Source organism: Aulonocara stuartgranti (assembly GCF_965226115.1).
Source record: "Aulonocara stuartgranti genome assembly, chromosome: 17".
Lineage (NCBI taxonomy): Eukaryota > Metazoa > Chordata > Actinopteri > Cichliformes > Cichlidae > Aulonocara > Aulonocara stuartgranti.
The window spans coordinates 8,199,491-8,219,588 of record NC_138953.1 but is presented as its reverse complement, the minus strand read 5'-3'; the positions used below and the strand labels follow the sequence as shown (position 1 = coordinate 8,219,588).

General features: G+C 39.9%; 1 protein-coding gene across 1 annotated transcript in view; it reads right to left on the bottom strand.

The window, feature by feature from the left end:
• The window catches only part of lrrc7 (leucine rich repeat containing 7), a 123,775-nt gene extending 106,595 nt beyond the window's left edge, over nucleotides 1–17,180 (bottom strand). The window contains exon 1 of the mRNA XM_082509847.1: nucleotides 17,094–17,180. The gene's annotated coding sequence lies outside the window, so the exon portion shown is untranslated. The remainder of the gene's footprint in view (nucleotides 1–17,093) is intronic.
• Between the last annotated feature and the right edge of the window lie 2,918 nt (nucleotides 17,181–20,098).

Below are 20,098 nucleotides of genomic sequence, written 5' to 3'. Positions count from 1 at the left end.
CACTGCAGACTCAGGAAATGCATAATTTGTTCATTTAAAGACATTTAATCAGGACTGAAATGATTACACACAGGATCTGCATGACAAGGACAACACAATCAGGCGGTCTGATGCCAAAATGATCTAAGAATACAACAGAAATTGATTAGAGCAGAGAGAGGAGGAAAAAAAGCAATGTCTTCTTACTGTCAATATGAAATATCCAGGGTTTCTATGGAAACACTGTTTTATCAATCACAGTTTTTTTTCTCTGCTGCCTTGTGCACAGTGCCCATTTCTGTCTCTATTGTAAGCCTTAAGATCTGTTAGGTATTACGTGTGGGATGAGACCAAGTTTTAGTCTGTTCCCACTGAGATGACTAATTGATTGGCTGGCTGACCAGCAGGCTGAACGACTCACTAACAGTGGAGAGAGACGGAGAAGACGGGGGAATACACAGGATTATAGGACGGGCAGGAGAAGCAGAAAATAGTTTGTGGTGTTGTACAGTTGTATAGGGCTTACATTGACTGACTGTGACAGTTTGCAAGAAAGAAGGTTGAACGACATGTGACGTGCTGTGCAGATTAGACGTCCTTGCAAGAATCAGTGCTCGGCAGCCTGCAGAGCATCCACAAACGCCAGCTTTAACCTTTCACATGTAGAACTGCTTATTTTCTTGTTTGTTATTTATCCTCCAAAAAGCCACATCTCTTTAATGTCCTTTCACTCTGCCTGGTTTTCTGAATCTTAGAGTACACTCAGTCTCTCTCTACTGCATTATGCCATATATGGCATTTTGTGAATGGGTGTTGCTAGGTAACTGCAGTGCAGTAAAGCGTGGCAACTTGATTCTTGTGTTTAGGATGATTAAGGTTTAAAACAAGTGTTTTAAGTAGTGGAACTACAGAGGTACCTAGAAGAATTATGAATATAGGAGCCATGTGAGTTTAACTTTTCTTGACTACAAGGACTCTTCAGTATTGAACTCAAAATTGCGTTTGCTGGCTTGTTGTCATTTAGTTCTGCGGGTAGCCTTCAAGCTGACATTCATCTCATCCGCCTCTTCACTGCAAAGGTCATGGAAAGTGAGCAGCGATTAGCCAGAGCAGTGCTGTGGAAATAAACTCTCCAGATTGTTCAAGTTTGAAAGCTCCTGCGGTCCGATATCAGAGACTCTGAATCCTCTGGGAGCAGCTTTGACACCTGACAGAACAGTATAAGGAAAAATGGTGCACTGCTTGCAACCAACATGTGGAACAGCTGAGCGCACACACTGACGGATGAGAGCATCCGAGTCTGCAGTCTCCACCTCCTCATGCTGGATGGCGACAGAGGATGGCAGCTCCAGTCGTTCCAACACTGAGCTGCAGGTGGGTGCAGTAACTTGGTTCCAGATCTGTACTCCTCTTCACTGATCCTCTCATGGGTGGCTGTAATATTCTTTTCAAGCTTGCTTTTTTTTTAGACAGGGACCACATGCAGGAAATTCTGCAGTTCTTCAGGTCGGAGCTATGTAGCCAGATCTTTATTTTTACTTTATGCAATTAAAGGGAAAAAGTGCTAAATAAAAGCAAATAAAAGTGCATGATAACTGTTTTTAAGTATAAATGAGGAAGGAGTTTTTAGGTTCAGTCTTTCTTAGACACATCCATCTACCCCAACCAAATCCCTGCCCACTAAAACCATCTTGCAGGACTTAAATTTACTGATCTTGCATTGAAATTTGTGTCTCACTGGCAAGGTGGTCAAGCATTGGCCTTGACAGTTTGCATATGACTGGAGAGCGTTAGCAGTTAGCCAACTGCCCTGTGTTGTCAGAAAATGTTCAAGTAATAATGCATTACTTTCTATTGTATTTTGATTGGAGGGAAGATTTAAAATTGGGCTTGCCCCATAGGATTATCTGGTTTCTAAGTGAGCCACAGCGCTCTTGGTAATAGCTGCTCTGCACAATCAGCAACTTTTGTGGCTCTAAAATGATGCCAAAGCAACACTTCCTGAAAATACAGATCCTCAACTGAGGCTTGAAGCAGAAGCAGAGGCAATATAAGAGAAAGACTTGGCACTCAAAGGATCCTGAAGTGAAATACATGGGAGAATTCTGCAACAGTGGAAGAAAAAAATTCAGCAAATCTTTTAAGCATTTCTGATTAGACTGGAAAGTGATTCTTTATATATATCTTTTTCTGTAGCGCCGGTGCCTTTTGGAGCATTTTCAATGCAATTACATGACAAATGATGTGACTTGCTGTGAAGTAATGTCCTAACATCCTGTCAAAGAAGTCTTTGCTCCATTGTCAATGAGTTAAATTCAAGAGTTTTATTTGTAAGTCATTTAGTACTAAAAAGTAATTGAGTTTGTGTAATGAACCCATTCAGTCCATTGTTAGAGCTTGCTAATCAAACTCACAAGTGTTGCAAGTTTTAACTGATAATTAAGCACTCCAACCTGTCCAAATATACTGAACTCATGGTTAAAAAGGGATAGTCCTATAGATTGTATATTAAAGATGGACATAACCACAGTTATAACACCCATTTATTAGTGAAGTCCTGTTTTTAAGCCTCATGCTAAGCAGTTTTCCTGTCACCATTATTGAAACCAGAAATCACAAACATGGGGTGGAGCTGACTGTAGCACTGAGGGTTACTGCACAGTCACATACTGTCAGTCACATAGTACGGTATATCCAACACTAATGACCATCTTGGTGTTTTGAAAACAGATGTGATGAGCAAGCCTGATACACACTGCTTTTCAAATTATTTGATTTGATTTGATATACCTTTATTAGTCCCACAAGGGGAAATTTCATAATGCAAAGGATATATGTTACTGACTTTCCTATATATTCAATTCAAATGACAGTCAGTGTACTTTTCAAGTCATCAACTGCACAATTCAAATTTTATTGAACAAACCTCCCATTGATAGCTGTGGTTTTGCACAAATAAAAAAAACCCTCAAAATGCACTGAGTTTTAAAACATTTTATTGGTTGTAATGAACTAAAAATGGTCATCCATCCATCCATCCATCCATCCATCCATCAGGACCATCCAGGGTTGCACAGCCTTCCTCAGCTTGAAAATTACTCTTGATGTATTTCCGGGCCTACTGGAACCATTCCTGCTTGTGAGTATAGGTTAGATGGTGGCCGAATGGTAGGTTCATGCACAACTGCAAGCCTCTGGAGCATCCTACAGCTTGAGGTTTTCGGTACTACCAGCAGCTTCAAATACCTGCTTGCTGCTTTGTAATGGCATTTTAGCAGCTGTTCTGTGAATCTGATGAATTTGTCTGGCAGAAACCTTCATCTCTATGCCTTAGTCTGCACGAACCCGTCTGTGCTCTGACTCAGCCACAAGTTTCTTCATAGTACAATGATCACGTTTAAGTTTTCATATAATACCTAATGTTTTCAGACCTCTTCCAAGGTATTACACTATTCATCACATATCTGCAGCACAGACCCTTTTACTTTACCATATTACTTGAAACCTGTGGCATGCTTAATGATGTGGAACATCCTTCTTAACTAGTTTTCATTTTATTGGACTCATCCCCTTCCAAACTAATTATGACAGCTGTCTGAGATTGATATCAGTGATCCACAGAGCCGAGAGACATGAGTTTAACTGAACACAAAAACATTTATGACACTAAAATCTTATTTGCATAGTAATTTGGAACGCTTTCTAACTCGTAACAATGCCCATATTTTAGATCATGTACATTATGCTTAACTCAGTAACATCTGAAGCCAGAGCCCACAAATTCATCCAGAAAGCAGGGACTTGCCTCCTGTGGGCTACTAGGCGTTTACCCAGCTTCATCCATCTTTTCATTACAGTCTACAGGGAGTGCAGAATTATTAGGCAAGTTGTATTTTTGAGGAATAATGTTATTATTGAACAACAACCATGTTCTCAATGAACCCAAAAACCCATTAATATCAAAGCTGAATGTTTTTGGAAGTAGTTTTTAGTTTGTTTTTAGTTTTAGCTATTTTAGGGGGATATCTGTGTGTGCAGGTGACTATTACTGTGCATAATTATTAGGCAACTTAACAAAAAACAAATATATACCCATTTCAATTATTTATTTTTACCAGTGAAACCAATATAACATCTCCACATTCACAAATATACATTTCTGACATTCAAAAACAAAACAAAAACAAATCAGCGACCAATATAGCCACCTTTCTTTGCAAGGACACTCAAAAGCCTGCCATCCATGGATTCTGTCAGTGTTTTGATCTGTTCACCATCAACATTGCGTGCAGCAGCAACCACAGCCTCCCAGACACTGTTCAGAGAGGTGTACTGTTTTCCCTCCTTGTAAATCTCACATTTGATGATGGACCACAGGTTCTCAATGGGGTTCAGATCAGGTGAACAAGGAGGCCATGTCATTAGTTTTTCTTCTTTTATACCCTTTCTTGCCAGCCACGCTGTGGAGTACTTGGACGCGTGTGATGGAGCATTGTCCTGCATGAAAATCATGTTTTTCTTGAAGGATGCAGACTTCTTCCTGTACCACTGCTTGAAGAAGGTGTCTTCCAGAAACTGGCAGTAGGACTGGGAGTTGAGCTTGACTCCATCCTCAACCCGAAAAGGCCCCACAAGCTCATCTTTGATGATACCAGCCCAAACCAGTGATGTTGCAGCTTGACTTTTCTCAGTTCATGGGCAGTTAATTTGCGCCTTGGTTTTTCCACACGCTTCTTGCAACCCTGTTGCCTATTTTGAATGAAACGCTTGATTGTTCGATGATCACGCTTCAGAAGCTTTGCAATTTTGAGACTGCTGCATCCCTCTGCAAGATATCTCACTATTTTTGACCTTTCTGAGCCTGTCAAGTCCTTCTTTTGACCCATTTTGCCAAAGGAAAGGAAGTTGCTTAATAATTATGCACACCTGATATGGTGTTGATGTCATTAGACCACACCCCTTCTTATTACCGAGTTGCACATCACCTAATATGCTTAATTGGTAGTAGGCTTTCGAGCCTATACAGCTTGGAGTAAGACAACATGCATGAAGAGGATGATGTGGACAAAATACTCATTTGCCTAATAATTCTGCACTCCCTGTATGTATGGATTACTAATTCACATGACCATCTACTTTGTTCATGTCATCGTAGGCTTTGTCACTCAAATATGAGCGTATTTATCACATAACTATAATATTTTGCCTTTTGCCTCTCTCTGGCATTTTTACTGCAATCCAGCATGTCATCATTCACTAGTGTAATTGCCATTTTCTAGTCTGAGAAACATGTCACACCTGTTTGACTTTCAGAGTCAGCCAGCTGTCCAGCGAATGGACAGGGTCCTGATGGACTGTGGTTAATGACAGACACGATCACAGTCAAAGATCAGGAACTCATCCTGTCATTGTAGTCTGCTCTTGTTTCATAGTCACCGTTTCTTCACTAATTTCCTTGTTTTCCTGTTATCTGTTTTGTGATTTTTTTTGCACTTTTTCCATTGTGTTTTTTTCACATTGTCAGCACAGAGCAAACAGAGTTAGATACAACAGAGAGAAGGAGGCCCACAGATGTAAGCCTTCAAGCTGAAGCAAATCTGTCTGTGTGTGCTAACAATGTTAGGTTAATTGGACTTTTGTCAAAAAATGTCTCTCGCACTGACCAGATTCAGTTAAAGGGATTTGTTGTAAACAGAAGAGAAGCTCTTTTCCGTATGTCTACATGTTTCTGGGATACTTCACCTTTGTTATGTTTGTCTTTCTGCTGGTACCTCTGCTATTCCTCTCCCTTCTGTATGTTTAATGTGTACACCAAAAAACAGAGTCACATTAGCGCTGGATAGATAGCTAGATGGACGATGAATTTCTGGATTTGTTTCTCCTCCTCGCACTTTATCTCACACTTTCTGCCTCTCACTCTCTCCATGCCTCCTCTCCTTCTCACTTGCGTCAGCATTCTGCCTGCTGATGAATATATGAATGAGATTAAAACAGTGAAACACACACACACACACACACACACACACACAAATACATACTCTTTTCCCTCGCCAGCACATAGGTTCCTCCACACAGGGGCATAAGCATTTCACCGTTTAGACATTTTTTTCTGGTATGAGTCTCTTAAAGCCTCCATCGCTGTAGTTATTTTAGTTTACAATGACCTTAAACTGACAGCATTTATTTTAAGAAACATGCCGAGCGAAAGCCATTTAATGATGATGCAGCCTTCCACTCAGGAGACACAAGTGCTGTACTTTGATTTGTCACTTTAAATCAGCTCAGAGCAACTACAGCATGAAGTAAATGCTGCAGCTAACAAGCACTTTTTACAGTTTTTCTTTTTCTTTTTTAACGAGAATCTATCCTCCCGTGTTTACAATCAAGGTGGGGTGGTCTTGCTGCATGGAAAGCACACATTAGTTATGTGTATCATAAACTGTTTGTCAGACCCAAGAGGTATAAGTGGCTCTTAACTCCAGGACTCAGAGGGACAGATGAAGGATTAGAAACAAAGCTGGGGGATGGATAGAAGTAACAGATGAAAGCTTCAGGAGAAGTTCCAAAAAAAAGAAAGAGTAGGGAACTGCTGCGAGGCAAAAATGGATGAAGTGCAGGCCTTAAAGTTGGCCCACCCTCCTTTTGTATCTTTCGCATTGCTTGTCTTTCTTTTCTTCCTCAGTCTTTCTCTCACTTCACCATAGGCTCTCTGTTTCTATGGCGACCATTCCTGCCATCACAGAGGAAGGAAAAGATACCTGAGGATAGGAAGCGAAGACAGCTGAGGAGCAAACAAACAGATGAAGACGGATGGATGAATGCATTGAGTTCTAGACTTCAGACTGTGATAATAATAATACAACAATAATACAATGTGCTGACCAGATCAAAACAGGATAGCTGGAGATGAAAGGAAATGAGCACATTTGCTTTCTTCCGAGAGTTAAATGACAAGATAGACTTCAAGTCAGTCTAATAAATATCAGTAACATTAGTTTAAAAGGGTCACAGGCTACCATTTCATGAGGTAACAGGACGAATTTATTGGCCAGATATAATGACAAAACTTTTTGACTTTTATTAATAAATAAATTAATAAAATTCCTTTACTAAACCACAAATCTTAATAATTTAACAACTCCCTGTGTACCTATATAAGCTTATGTAACCATGCAACAGCTAACGCAAGCACTACACTGTCTCTACACAAGAGGTTCCTTTGAGTCTCTCTTTTTTTTTAAGTTGTTCTCACGCATGTCTAGTAGAACAGACACACTCCTACTTAAATCAATACAACTGTCTATCCCGTCTCTAAGTCTGACGTCCATTAGCCGCTTGCAGGTCCAAACTCCTCTTCAGGTCCAAAGTCAAATGAACACTGCAGCATCACTGAGAGTTAAAATCTAAATTCTTTCATCTTTAATAAAATGATCAGCGTTGCTGCACTACCAGGGGTAACACTTAAGTTTAACATCCAGGCATCCATGAAAACAGAATTCATGAAATTTAACGGAGTTAGAAGTTAGCAGCGTGTTAGCTCGCTAGTTTCCACCTAAACATAATATAGCATGTTCAGACTGAGGGATTTCTGAAAAATTCAAACGTACAGCTCTGCTATTACTTCCGACATAAATGAAGACAGAAAACTAAACAGCAGTGACTTTTGTAGGGTTACTGAAGTTGGGCTAGCTGGTATATAATGATGTGCTACGTGATCGATAGCGACACAGCTATGTTAACATAACATAAACACAGTGAAGCTGGAGGATGAACGCTAACTTTTTTCAGCTTGATAAAAGTTAACGTGAGGGTTCCCGATGGTTAGAGACAAATGCAATCGCATGGCAGGATGCTGTAAACTGACCAAGCTTCAGTCAGGAGAACAACTGAGATAATCCATCCACAATATGAGGTTAGTATTTAATATACTGCTGCTGCATGGGGTGGGCTTTAGTTACATTGTAAGGTTTTAAAAATGAGCTTTAAAACATGCTGTTGATGAATAGTTGTAATAAAAACCGAGAGAGGCTGACAGTGATCACTGCCTTTTCTAGGGGCTTGTTCAGATAAAACAGAACAAGACACAAAGCATTAAAAACCCGGATAAAACCCATGACAAAATTATTTCATCATAAATAACTCAGTTGTGGTTTTTAAACCACAGGTGAAATATTACGGACAAGAAAGATAACCAAGGACTCCTAATCATCCTAACACTGATAAAGCAGCAGCATACCATCATTTCTACTAAAAGAACAATGTTGGGGTCATATCAGAAATTGAATTGGCTCAACAGACACAAAGTATGTGCTCCTTTGCCACGAATGATTAACAACACTGAGTGCAATTTTTGTTAATGCATCATAATTTGCTAATTTATGGCATACTGTAATATTTTGCAGAACCCTTAGCAATAGCTCCAGGAGTTCTGGGACTACTTTGAGAACAACTGGTCCAGCTTAATCTAAAAAATCTCAGAAAAAAGTGACAAAGTGGTTTGAAAAATACCTGTGGGGATAAACGACCCTGTGTTGTTGAAATGCCGTTTAATAAAAAGAGTCTGGACCGTCAGGAGACATGTACATTAAATTAGCTATCTTTATTTTATGGCTATTTTCTTTGACTTCTTGCAAACTGATGTTAAAATAACTTTAGCAAACTAAGTGATTATCGTTGATATTCTGCATTTTAAGTCACTGGCAGGACTCTATGTTTTTTCTTCACTGATGCTCATAAAACTCTCTAAAAATGAATCTGGCCAAACTCCCAAATATATGTGGACCAAAAAAGAAAAACTTCCAGCAGGGAGCTTTCCAAATGGCTCCAACTCCCCACACTTTAGCCAAAGAGGGAATTCCCCAAATGATCCATGTTTAGAAGGTAGCCGTGATTGCTTTTCACTCTCTCACTCTAATTTATACTCCAGGACATCTCTACAGCTGATTATTTATTCACCTGCATAGCTCTCTTTTTAGTCCATCCCTGCAAGTGTTTTCTAATGTTACTCAGCAGCAACAATATGTTAATGTGATAATGCTCAGGCTAAGTGCATGATCACATTATCTTAATCATAGTGTGATAACAGTGGCTACGCCTTAAGCATGTTCTTGCCTCAGTCGAATCACGGCCATATGAGTTGTGCTGCTGTAAGTGCTGCCATTTAACACACATGAACACCTGCAGTGTTTCATGTCACTGCGCTGTGCAATTAACCTGTGTCGCTTTAAGGAAAGAGAATATGTATAAATAAAAAAATAAAAGAAAATATGTATCCTCATATTACGTGGAGTGACGCATGCAAGTTAGTAAAGGCCGGCGACACTGCGTCACACACACACACACACACACACACACACACACACACACACACACACACACAACGTGCCTCATTCTCTTCACGTGATACAGCAAACACATCCTGCCAATTTGGCAGTCTATTTAAGCTGCAACTTTTCCCATCTCACCCTCTGATGTGTCAGCGCTGCTGCGGCCCTGCATCGCTGCCAAGTGGCAACCTCAAGTGCAGAAAAATTAAGCCAGGCATCAGAAGTTGCAGTTCATATAGCAGCCACTTGAGGGTGGCTCAAAAAATGTTTGGTTTTTTTTCATATAGAATCACATATTAAATGTGAGACTATGCAACAAAACCTAGTATGAAAAACACATTGCTCTCTTAAGGCAATTTCCCCCTTCATACAACAGTTGTACTTTTTTGGGGGGATACTGGACGAGTGGATATCTATCTCATGACCACATGTTTGAACCACTGAACGGGGACATCTCCAAAGTACTGAGGCCTTTTGGAGTACTTTTTATGGAGTGTGAGGTTCAGCCTATCCAAGATGATTTTTGTATCTTAGTAGCCTTAGAACTTAGAACTCCATCCTCTTTTCCAAATATGGCCACTTCTAACTCCAAAAAAAAAGAAAAGAAAAACAATATAGTATATGCCACCAATAGAGCCTTAAAATGCAGAGCCCAAAACCAATAGGTGAAGTCATAGTTTATATATACAGTATTGCCTTCAACCCTCTAATCCAGGGGTGTCAAAGTCCAGGCCTCGAGGGCCGGTGTCCTGCAGGTTTTAGATATCAACCCTGGGCCAACACACCTGAATCAAATGATTAGTTCATTACCAGGCTTCTGGAGAACTTCAAGACATGTTGAGGAGGTAATTTAACCATTCAAATCAGCCTTGTTGGATCAAGGACACATCTAAAACCTGCAGGACAACGGCCCTCGAGGCCTGGAGTTTGAGACCCCTGACCCTAAGCAGTGGTAGGTAAGTCCAGGCCTCGAGGGCCGGTGTCTTGCAGGTTTTAGATGTGTCCTTGATCCAACACAGCTGATTCAAATGGTGCTTTTGGAACTTTGATGCAAAATTATGCTGCTGCGATAAATCAATCAATTCAAATGTGAGCTTCCTAAAATGTTTAAATGAATTTATTCTAAATTAAACAGCCCTTTAACATCACACACTGCAAAAAATCTATTAAGGATAGCCATCATAATGATGAGTAACCTCTCATACTCACATCTTTATGAGCTTTAAAATAATGAAGCAAATCATGACTTGTCTTTTCAGAGCAGCTCATCTGTTGGCACACACAGGCCCATGCACAGTATTTTTTTTGTTGTTGCTATATTCGAAGCAGTCAGTCATGAATCGCGCTATCACATCAAATTATTTTGTGCCTCTGCAGCAGATTGAGCGCGATTTGCCAATTGTTACTTTACAGCTTGATTGACGTTGCATTCAGCAACCCTCTTTCTGTCTCGGAGAAACTCTAAATTGCTTTCTTAAGTGAGATCAAGAAAGGATTTTCTCATTCGGATATTCCTGTAATGTGGCCCCAGGAGTGAGTCGCGCAGGAGTTGTTCACAAAAGCCATTAACTCAGTTCAGTTCAGCTCAGCCTGAAGATTCAGTCTCACGGGATTCATTTGCAACTGCTTCAATAACTGTGGACTTGCCCAACTGTTCTCTGTTGCGCTACCATCCAAATTATGGCATGTGTTGCAAATAAAGGGAGCCATTTTAAATCGCAGATTAAAAAAATACAAACAGGAGTCCTGCTAAGATCATTTTGCATACACACACCTTCATATTAAGCCTCGAAACAGTCTAATCTAAATTATTAACATTTTTGCATGTGTATCATGGTACACGAAGTACACCCTTCTCTCTGTATTAATTACAGCTCCCTCATGTCAGTGAGTCCCCCACTGAGTCTGTTGAGGACTCAGCAAGAAAAAACGTAGTTCTCAAGGGATAACACAGGAGTGTGTTTGTGTACACTTTTGAACCCACCCCCAAAAAACAGCCACTGATGCAGTTAATTATATCATAGCCTGCAGATGTAGCAGGCTGGTTAAAGCACAGTTGATATAAAGGTTATTTACACACCTTTAATCGCACTCCTCTCTGCAGGATTTCGCTTCTTGTTCTTTGAATGTTATTTGAGTGATGACTCAAACATTTCTTGAGAATCACATTATGTTGGAAAATCCTTTTGAGAGTGAAATAAGCTAAAAAGAGAAGGTTTTCTTTAGCAACTACTTCTCTCAATTAAGCTTATTGAATTTAGGGCAATGACGGCCTTTGAGGAAGCACCTGGCAACACTGGGAAGGAAAAACTCTCTTTTAACAGGAAGAAACCTCCAGCCGGGAGGAGATAGAGATCTAATGAGATGTGGTTACTACACCACCTCAGTGACTCCAAGACTATCAAGGTAGCAGGGAATAACTAATAAAGTTCAAACTAGAGCAGGGCGATATGGCCAAAAATATTTATCACGATATATATTTGAAAATTTGCGATAACGATATAACCGACGATATAATTGATGCGAGACAAAATACAACTCCACAACATTACTAGCGCAAAAAGACAACCTTCCATTTATTTTCACTTAAACAAGAAGCTGGTTTTTATGTACATTAAAGCTTTATAAAAATGTAACAGTGCAAATGCAAATTCCTTGCTGAAAGTTTAACCAAAAGGCATTTCCAGTAGAAATGGGCTGACATATCCTGAGCATAACCATGTATAATATCCACTGAAGTTAAAAAGAGGTGCTTTGCAACATTAAACTGCAGTGTGCAGTACGTATTTTTCGCACCATAAGGTGCACGGGATTATAAGGCACATTAAGCGAAACAAAGCAGTCAGATAAATCAAACTTTATTAAACTCATTCTTCTTGCTTCCTCCACTTCTGTACCATTGATTCATTAATGTTGAATTCTCTGGCAGCTGCTCTATTCCCATGTTGTTGCAGTATATTAATGACTAACCTCGTATTGTGGATGGATTATCTCAGTTGTTCTCCTGACTGAAGTTTGGTCCGTTTACAGTATCCTGCCATGCGATTGCATTTGTCTCTAACCATGAAGAACCTTCACGTTAACTTTTATAAGTGGAAAAGTGTTAGTGTTCGTCCTCCAGCTTCACTGTTTATGTTATGCTAACATAGCTGTGTCGCTAGCGATCACGTAGCACATCATTATATACCAGCTAGCCCAACTTCAGTAACCCTACAAACGTCACTGCTGTTTAGTTTCCTGTCTTCAGTTATGTTGGAAGTGATAGCAGAGCTGTACGTTTGATTTTTTTCAGAAATCTCTCCGTCAGAACATGCTATATCATGCTTAGGTAACTAGCGAAACTAGCGAGCTAACTTCCGCTAGCTTCCTGCTAACTTCTAACTCCGTTAAATGTAATAACTTTTGTTTTCATGGATGCCTGGAAGTTAAACTTACCAGGTTAGGGGTTAGGGTGTAACTATACACCTGGTAAAGCAGCAATGCTGATCGTTTTATTAAAGATGAAAGAATTTGGACAGTTTTTAACTCTAAGTGATGCTGCAGTGTTGTTTGACCTGAAGTATACGGAGTTTAGGACCCAGATTACTCCCAGATTTAAGAGCGTCTTAGTCCGACAAATATGACAATAACAACGGCCGCTTGCATGTTCTGCAAAAAAATGTGCTTTGTTGTGTATCTGACGGACAAACACCAAACCAGTTCCACATCACTGAAGTTGCACCGTTTTTACAAACCAATTCTGGTTCATCTGTTTCACTCAACAATCGGCCATGTGCGTATGAAAACAAAGGCACTGCGCATGCGCGTTTTACTCCCATTCTATCGCGATATTTCATTTTCCTATCGTTGCCTAACATTATACCGGTATTACCGTGAATGGTATAATATGGCCCAGCCCTAGTTCAAACCAAGAAATATATTCGAGTTTGCATGAAAAAATGGCTTCAGACAGTCAAGAGACTGCCTTCATGGGCATTGCCATCAAGTCATATGTGGATTTAACATGTATGCACATTCATATCTCAGAGCTTAGATGGCATTTGTAATGACTGCCATGTAGCTCTAAATACAACACATATAGTCACTGTTAAAGGAAAGTGTGCATTCTTTAAATTTTAAGGCTTTATATAACAGGACATAATCTAATCTGGTCCTTAGCGGGTCTTAAAATTAGGTAAATGAAACCTTGGCTGAACTACCAATCCTGCCATATTACACTATGCCATTATGTATTGAATAAAAGCAAACCCAAGATATTGCACTAGTGTGTATGAAAAGTAAGTACAGCCTTACTGCCTTACTCTTCTTCCATGGGAAGATCATGATAATCAAAAGGACTTGATTATTGATCAGCAGCAAGTGTGAGCACCTTATTAAAAATAAGTTATGGCAGTTTGCTTGTCTGGAGCATTGAGTGTGTGTTTAACCCATTTCCAAGGAGGAAAGACATAAGCAATTAATGCAATTGTTGGTTACTGATATTCCCAGAAATTCACACCTAACCATGAAATGCTCAGAGAACCTGAACCCCCCCCCCCCCCCAAAAAAACTGCATCTTTACAGGGACTTTACAGGGCTCAGTCAGCATGTTAAAAGTTAACAGTCATTATGGTACCATTATAAAAGCACTGAACAGGTATGGCTTGTTTGGAAGCATTGCCAGGAGAAAGCCTCTTCTTTTGCAAAGTTGCATCAGAGCAAACCACAAATACTTCTGGAACAAGGCATTTCGGAAAGACAGAAACAAAGTTTGGCGATGAAAAGCAAACACTGCATATCAGCACAAACACTTAATACCAATTGTCACGGTGGTGATGATTTAGGCTAATTTTGCAGCCACAAGTTCCGGGCACCTTGCACTCACTGAGTTGAACATGAACTCATCTTTACACCAAAGTACTCTCGAGTCAAATATGAGGCCAGCTAAAGCTTGGCCAAACTTGGATCATGAAACAGGACAATGATCCCAAGCACAGCAGCATATCTAAAACAGAATGGCTGAAAAAACAAAAGAATTTAGGTGATACAACGGTCCAGTTAAAGCCCGGACCTCAACCTGATTGAAATATTGTGGAAAACCGTGCACAAATAACTGCCCCCCTTTGGTTTTGTGTTAATTTTTCTTTTACATTTAGCATTTTTAACACTTGCCTGACACTCACTGCCCTGTCCACTCCCCCATTGCAGTCAATTTATCTATTTATTTATTTTGTAAAGGGCTATGTTGCCATTTTGAGAAGTAAAATCAATCTGTGTCATTTGAAGAGTGAGATGCGAAGCCTGATGCCACTCAGTCAATGCATTAATCTGCTGAAACTTTGGTAAGCCTGATATAGCTGGTGAAACATTAATCTGACTTAAGCACACATTCTTGTATTTGGCTTTTGTCCATCAACAAATTGTAAAAGTTCCAGAAACTCCAAACTGACCTTTTTACATTTCTCTTTGTGTGCAGATTAAACATGTGGCTGACATCTCCAAAACCGCAATGAGCACCTAGATCAGGATTGATAGATGGGTCTGAGATGCCATCTAGTGATTCTGATAGGACCACCCCAGTAAAACTACACCCTCCATTTCTTGATTCAGTGAACAGGGATTAGTAGGCAGGGTTCCCATGGCAACACCAGATGGACAGAAAATACAGAGCGAGGGAGTGACAGAGACGAGAAGAAGAAGAAGAGAAAGGAAAGTCACAGGGAGAAAAACACAATGAAACTTCAACTTTAGGTTGGCCCTTGTACACCCACACAAACACCCACTGAGAAATACACACACACACACAGAACCAAGGGTGGTATCATGACACAAAGGTCACATTTTAATGGTTTACTCTGTTTTTAATATGTTGTTGGAAGCCAGGAATCCATTAAGCTGCACCAATTCCGATTGTTTAACTGAGGCTTATTTAGCTATCTAAGCAATTTGCTCCAATCCAATGAATATCAGAAGGACTCGAGGAGAAGAAGTGTGAATGAATCACTCGTTCAGAGAACTGATGACTGAAAGGTCTGTTCATCAGATGTGTAACATAATCCAGATATTTTGTTTGATATTATTAAAATGGCAGCTGTCGTGTCATTGAAATGAAGGTCTACATTTGGAGAATTATAAATTCTTTACGTTTTAGTGTAAACCCAATAAGGGTTACGTGCAAAACATATATGTCACCTATTGTGTTGTTTGTTAACAACAACAGCAAAAAAAGTATACTTTACAACTTTAAGTACACTCATTAGTTTTATTGTGTTTCATTGTTCCTTAAATTAATACAGTTTTTGCAGTTTTGCTTTAACTGCTCAGGGATTACAACTATTTTTACCCAAGTGCCCCATTTTTAAATTTAGAGGAAGTTATTGGACATCATTTTAAAAAAAGGAATTATTTTTGTAACAAGAAGTCTAGAAGCCATGGACATCACCAAATGCTGTTTCCTCCCTTTTAGACTTGTAGTCAAGACCGCCTAAACCAAGACTAAGACAATACCAAGACCAGAGGGTATCGAGACCAAGACAAGACCGAGACCAAGACAAGACCGAGACCAAGACGAGACCAAGACAGACCGAGTCAAGACCAAGACCAAGACAAAAAAGTCTTTAAACTGCAGCCTCACCCTCTCTGTTTTTCACATAATGATATTATCCTATATCCTCGCATGTGATTGGCCACAATATGGAGGGATTGGAGCATAGATGAGCCACTGTGTGAGAGCTGAGCAGCGAAAGGAAATGAAGTGAGGAGTTGACTCTTCTGATTCACTACAAAGCACTCTCTAAGCACAGCTCTTAGAGCTGATGCTTTTGCGCATGACACATTATCGAACGTTACGTTGTGTGTCATGGATACTGTTGACTCCAAATCTCCCGACGACTATATCGATCTGAGACAGTAAGACCTAAACAAGACCGAGGGATCCGAGACCAAGACAAGACCAAGACCACGTAAAAGTGGTCTTGAGACCGGTCTCGAGACATCCAACTCTACTCCCTTTAGATACTCTGCTAGGCCTTCACTGCAGCCACCTTCAGTTGCTGCTTCTTTGTAGGTCTTTCTGCATTTAGTTTTATCTTCAGTAACCGGAAGGTGTTTTATCTCATTTCTTTTCATCCGAGAAACTTGTGTTGGACTATGAAGTGCAAGTGTATTAAGTTTTGAAGCATATGGCTGAATATGAGCAAAGGGTACAGCCCTGTGCACTTTAATGTTCATCCTACTACTTCTATCACCATCATCAATTAAAATCTAGTGGCCTGTTTCCACTGGCAGGCATACATGCCTGTGTCATAACATTGCCTCCATGAAATTTGACAGATGATGTGGTATGCTTCAGATCATGTTTCTTCCTTTTTCTGTACTTTTATCTTCCCATCTTTCTGGTACAAACTTTATCTTTCTTTCATTAGTCTAGAAATTTTTGAAAAGCTGGGCAGCCTTGCTTTAGATGTTTTCTGGCAAAGTGTAGTCTGGCCTACATGTTCTTGAGTGTAACCAGTGGTTTGCACTTTCCTGTAAACCCTCTGAATGTGTATTCATAAAGGCATTCTTGATTATAGACCTTAATAATGATATGCCTCCAACTTGACTTGGCTGGAAGTTGCTGTACATCATGGTCTTTGTTTAAAAGTTCTGATGACAATACAATGGCTCATGTGACAAAACAAATGCCATCCACCGGCTGCTTCTCTTTTAGAGTTGCCCAAGCAACCTGTGTGCTCCTCCTCTCCGACCAGTCCGACCCAATCAAGGACAAAGATGAAAAGCTGCTGCACTGACAAATGCAATTCCTACCTGTTCTATGGGCCAATGATGTTTCAGGTGCCGCTGCAAGAGGTGTTGGTCTGTCTATCAGTCTCCCTGGATATTAGTGGTGGGTGGAGCTTATATCCCCGGGTGATGGCCTGTGGTTGGTCAGCTTCATCTCTGCTTCCTTATAACTCCACCCACTGGGCCTCCACAAGGCTTTTCGGGTACCACACTCTGCTGAACATGTTTGTGTTTGTCGTTCTGTTGAGCTGTTTCTCAGTTTTTGTTAAGCTCCCCGTCTGTCCGTCTGTCAGAGCTGATTCTTCTTGTGTCGTCTTCATACAGTTTTCCTATGTGAACAGAAAAAAAGAAAATGGTTTTTGAAGTGAAGTAGCTAATTGTTCATACCTCTACACCTGCCAAATGCAACCTCCGGGGGCAGTGTTGGGCAACACAACAATTTTAATGTCATGGTCATATGTTCCACTACAGCTCATATTGGCCCATAAAGCGTAGATGACCCCTTATTCTGACCCACACAAACACAAACGATCAGAGGACCAACAGGAAATCAGCTTGCTTATTGAATTTAAGTCTATAATAAACATGCTCTCCACAGACCACAGCAATGCTCATGCTCTATGGGCACACAAATAAGAGGATCCTGGCTGAAACATGACAGTCAAAAAGTTTGGGGAATCAACAAATACAAATGTTATTTTCTTTAAAGTTTAACTTTTGCTAATTTCCCCTTCAATGTCATCATCTCATTCATTTCAGGATCACCTTCAGCTGCTATTTTTATATCGCTCCCTAGAAATAATGTTAGGACCACTTGGATCTTTTAAAAAATGACAAAGCTTTTATGTGAGAATATGGTCATTGGATATGACCAAGAGTTTCCAACAGATTTCAGTCCAAGAGTCCACAGTTGGACCCTCAAAGTCAAAGATGACAGTGGCCAGATGAAGGTGGCCACATTTAAACCAGGACGCCTCATAGTACCAAATTATCAAGCCTGCACCAGTGTGCGCTGTAGAGAGAATGAATCAAGCAGGGATGGACATGTGTACCACAACACAATGTTTTAAATTAATGATAAAAAATTGCAGATTTATCGCCTACATTCTTAGAAGTTTTTGAAAAAGTATTTAAAAAATGTCAGACCTAGGCAGACAGAAGCAGCTGAAGCCATTATCTTGGATTTAATTAGCAAAAATGACAAAAATAATAACTGTTGTTAGCTTATTTTATCAGTATTTAAAAGTATATGCACTATCTTTACATGACACATCATTTATATACTGTGTTCTTATGTTTTAAATAACAATTTGTTTGTATAACAAGCTGCTAATATTTGCCTATGTAGTATTATCTCATTTGTCATACTCAAGTCCTGAAAGTGGATTAAAAACAAAAAATGAAGAAAAACCCAACAATGATAAAGTAAAACTGTTTCTTTACCACATTGCAACCTTTGTATTACATAGAGAAAAGATTTTCTTCTATATGTGTATGAAAAATGCCACAATTACAATAAAAAACAATAAAAAACACAAATAATGTATTATATTCAATATTCAATAAAATAATATACTGAATTTTAATTCATATATTATTTAAAACCCCCTGAATGACACGGATCTATGGTACACTTTGTGTTTGCTCTAACTCAAAATGCTATTTCAGTTGTCACTTAAAAAACATAGTGGATCTTTTATCTACATTAACACAATCATTTAGGCTGCGCATAAAATCTCAATGTGACAATGCTGGGATGGTGTTTTGTCAGATCTCTGGTATAACAAAGTGAGTGTTGTGGCACTGATGGAAGACAACAGCAGTCTTAAGTAAAGACTGAAATGAAGGGTTATAAATACTGATGTTTTTTTTCTGCTCCTGTAGCTTTTGATTTCTTTCATGAGCCTTCTGTTTGCAATCGCAAATGTCAGTTAAATTCAACTTTGAGCCAAATTGTACAACATGCCTCTGATTTTCTGTGCTGCTGTTACCGAAATTTATATATTTAAATCGTTCATGAGTTCATGGACTCTACTGCTCCACACAAACAAACATATTTTGAACACTCTTTCTTGCTATATTTTAAAAACGTGTCACATGAAAGATACATTAAATCCATAATGCAAAACTAATGAAGATTACAGTGGGGGAAATAATTATTTGATCGTTTGCTGAATTTGTAGGTTGGCTAACTCACAAAGAAATGAACAGTCTCTTAATTTTATGGAGAGAGAGCAAAAATCAACAAAAGTCATAACTGGTTGGCGTGTCATTGAGTGAAATAAGTATTTTATCCCCAAGCAAAACATGACTTAGAACTTGGTGGATAAACCCTTGTTGGTAAGCACATGGTAAAGCTGTTTGTTGTTGGTGGTCACTAGGTTTGCACACGTCTCAGGAGCCATTTTTGGCCCAAATCCTTTGGGTTTCTTGGCTGCTGCTTGGCAACTTTAAGCTTTAGCTTGGGGCGATCGTGGCTCAAGAGTTGGGAGTTCGCCTTGTAATCGGAAGGTTGCCGGTTCGAGCCCCGGCTCGGACAGTCTCGGTCGTTGTGTCCTTGGGTAAGACACCTCACCCATTGCCTACTGGTGGTGGTCAGAGGGCCCAGTGGCGCCAGTGTCCGGCAGCCTCGCCTCTGTCAGTGCGCCCCAGGGTGGCTGTGGCTACAATGTAGCTTGCCATCACCAGTGTGTGAATGGGTGGATGACTGGATATGTAAAGCGCTTTGGGGTCCTTAGGGTAAAAGCGCTATATAAATACAGGCCATTTACCATTTAGCTTCCTCTGCAGACTTTCTATAGTACTGATGTCTGAAGACTAGCTAGGCCACTCCATGACCTTAATGTGCTTCTTCTCTAGTCACTCATTTGGTGGCTTGATGGTATGTCTTGGGTCACTGTCATGGTGGACGATCTATCCCCGACTCATGTTTAGGCTGAGGGAAAGAGGTGCTCTACCAAGATTTTACGGTACATGGCCCCAGCCACTGCCCCCTCAATATGGTACAAACTCACTTCATTATCACAAGT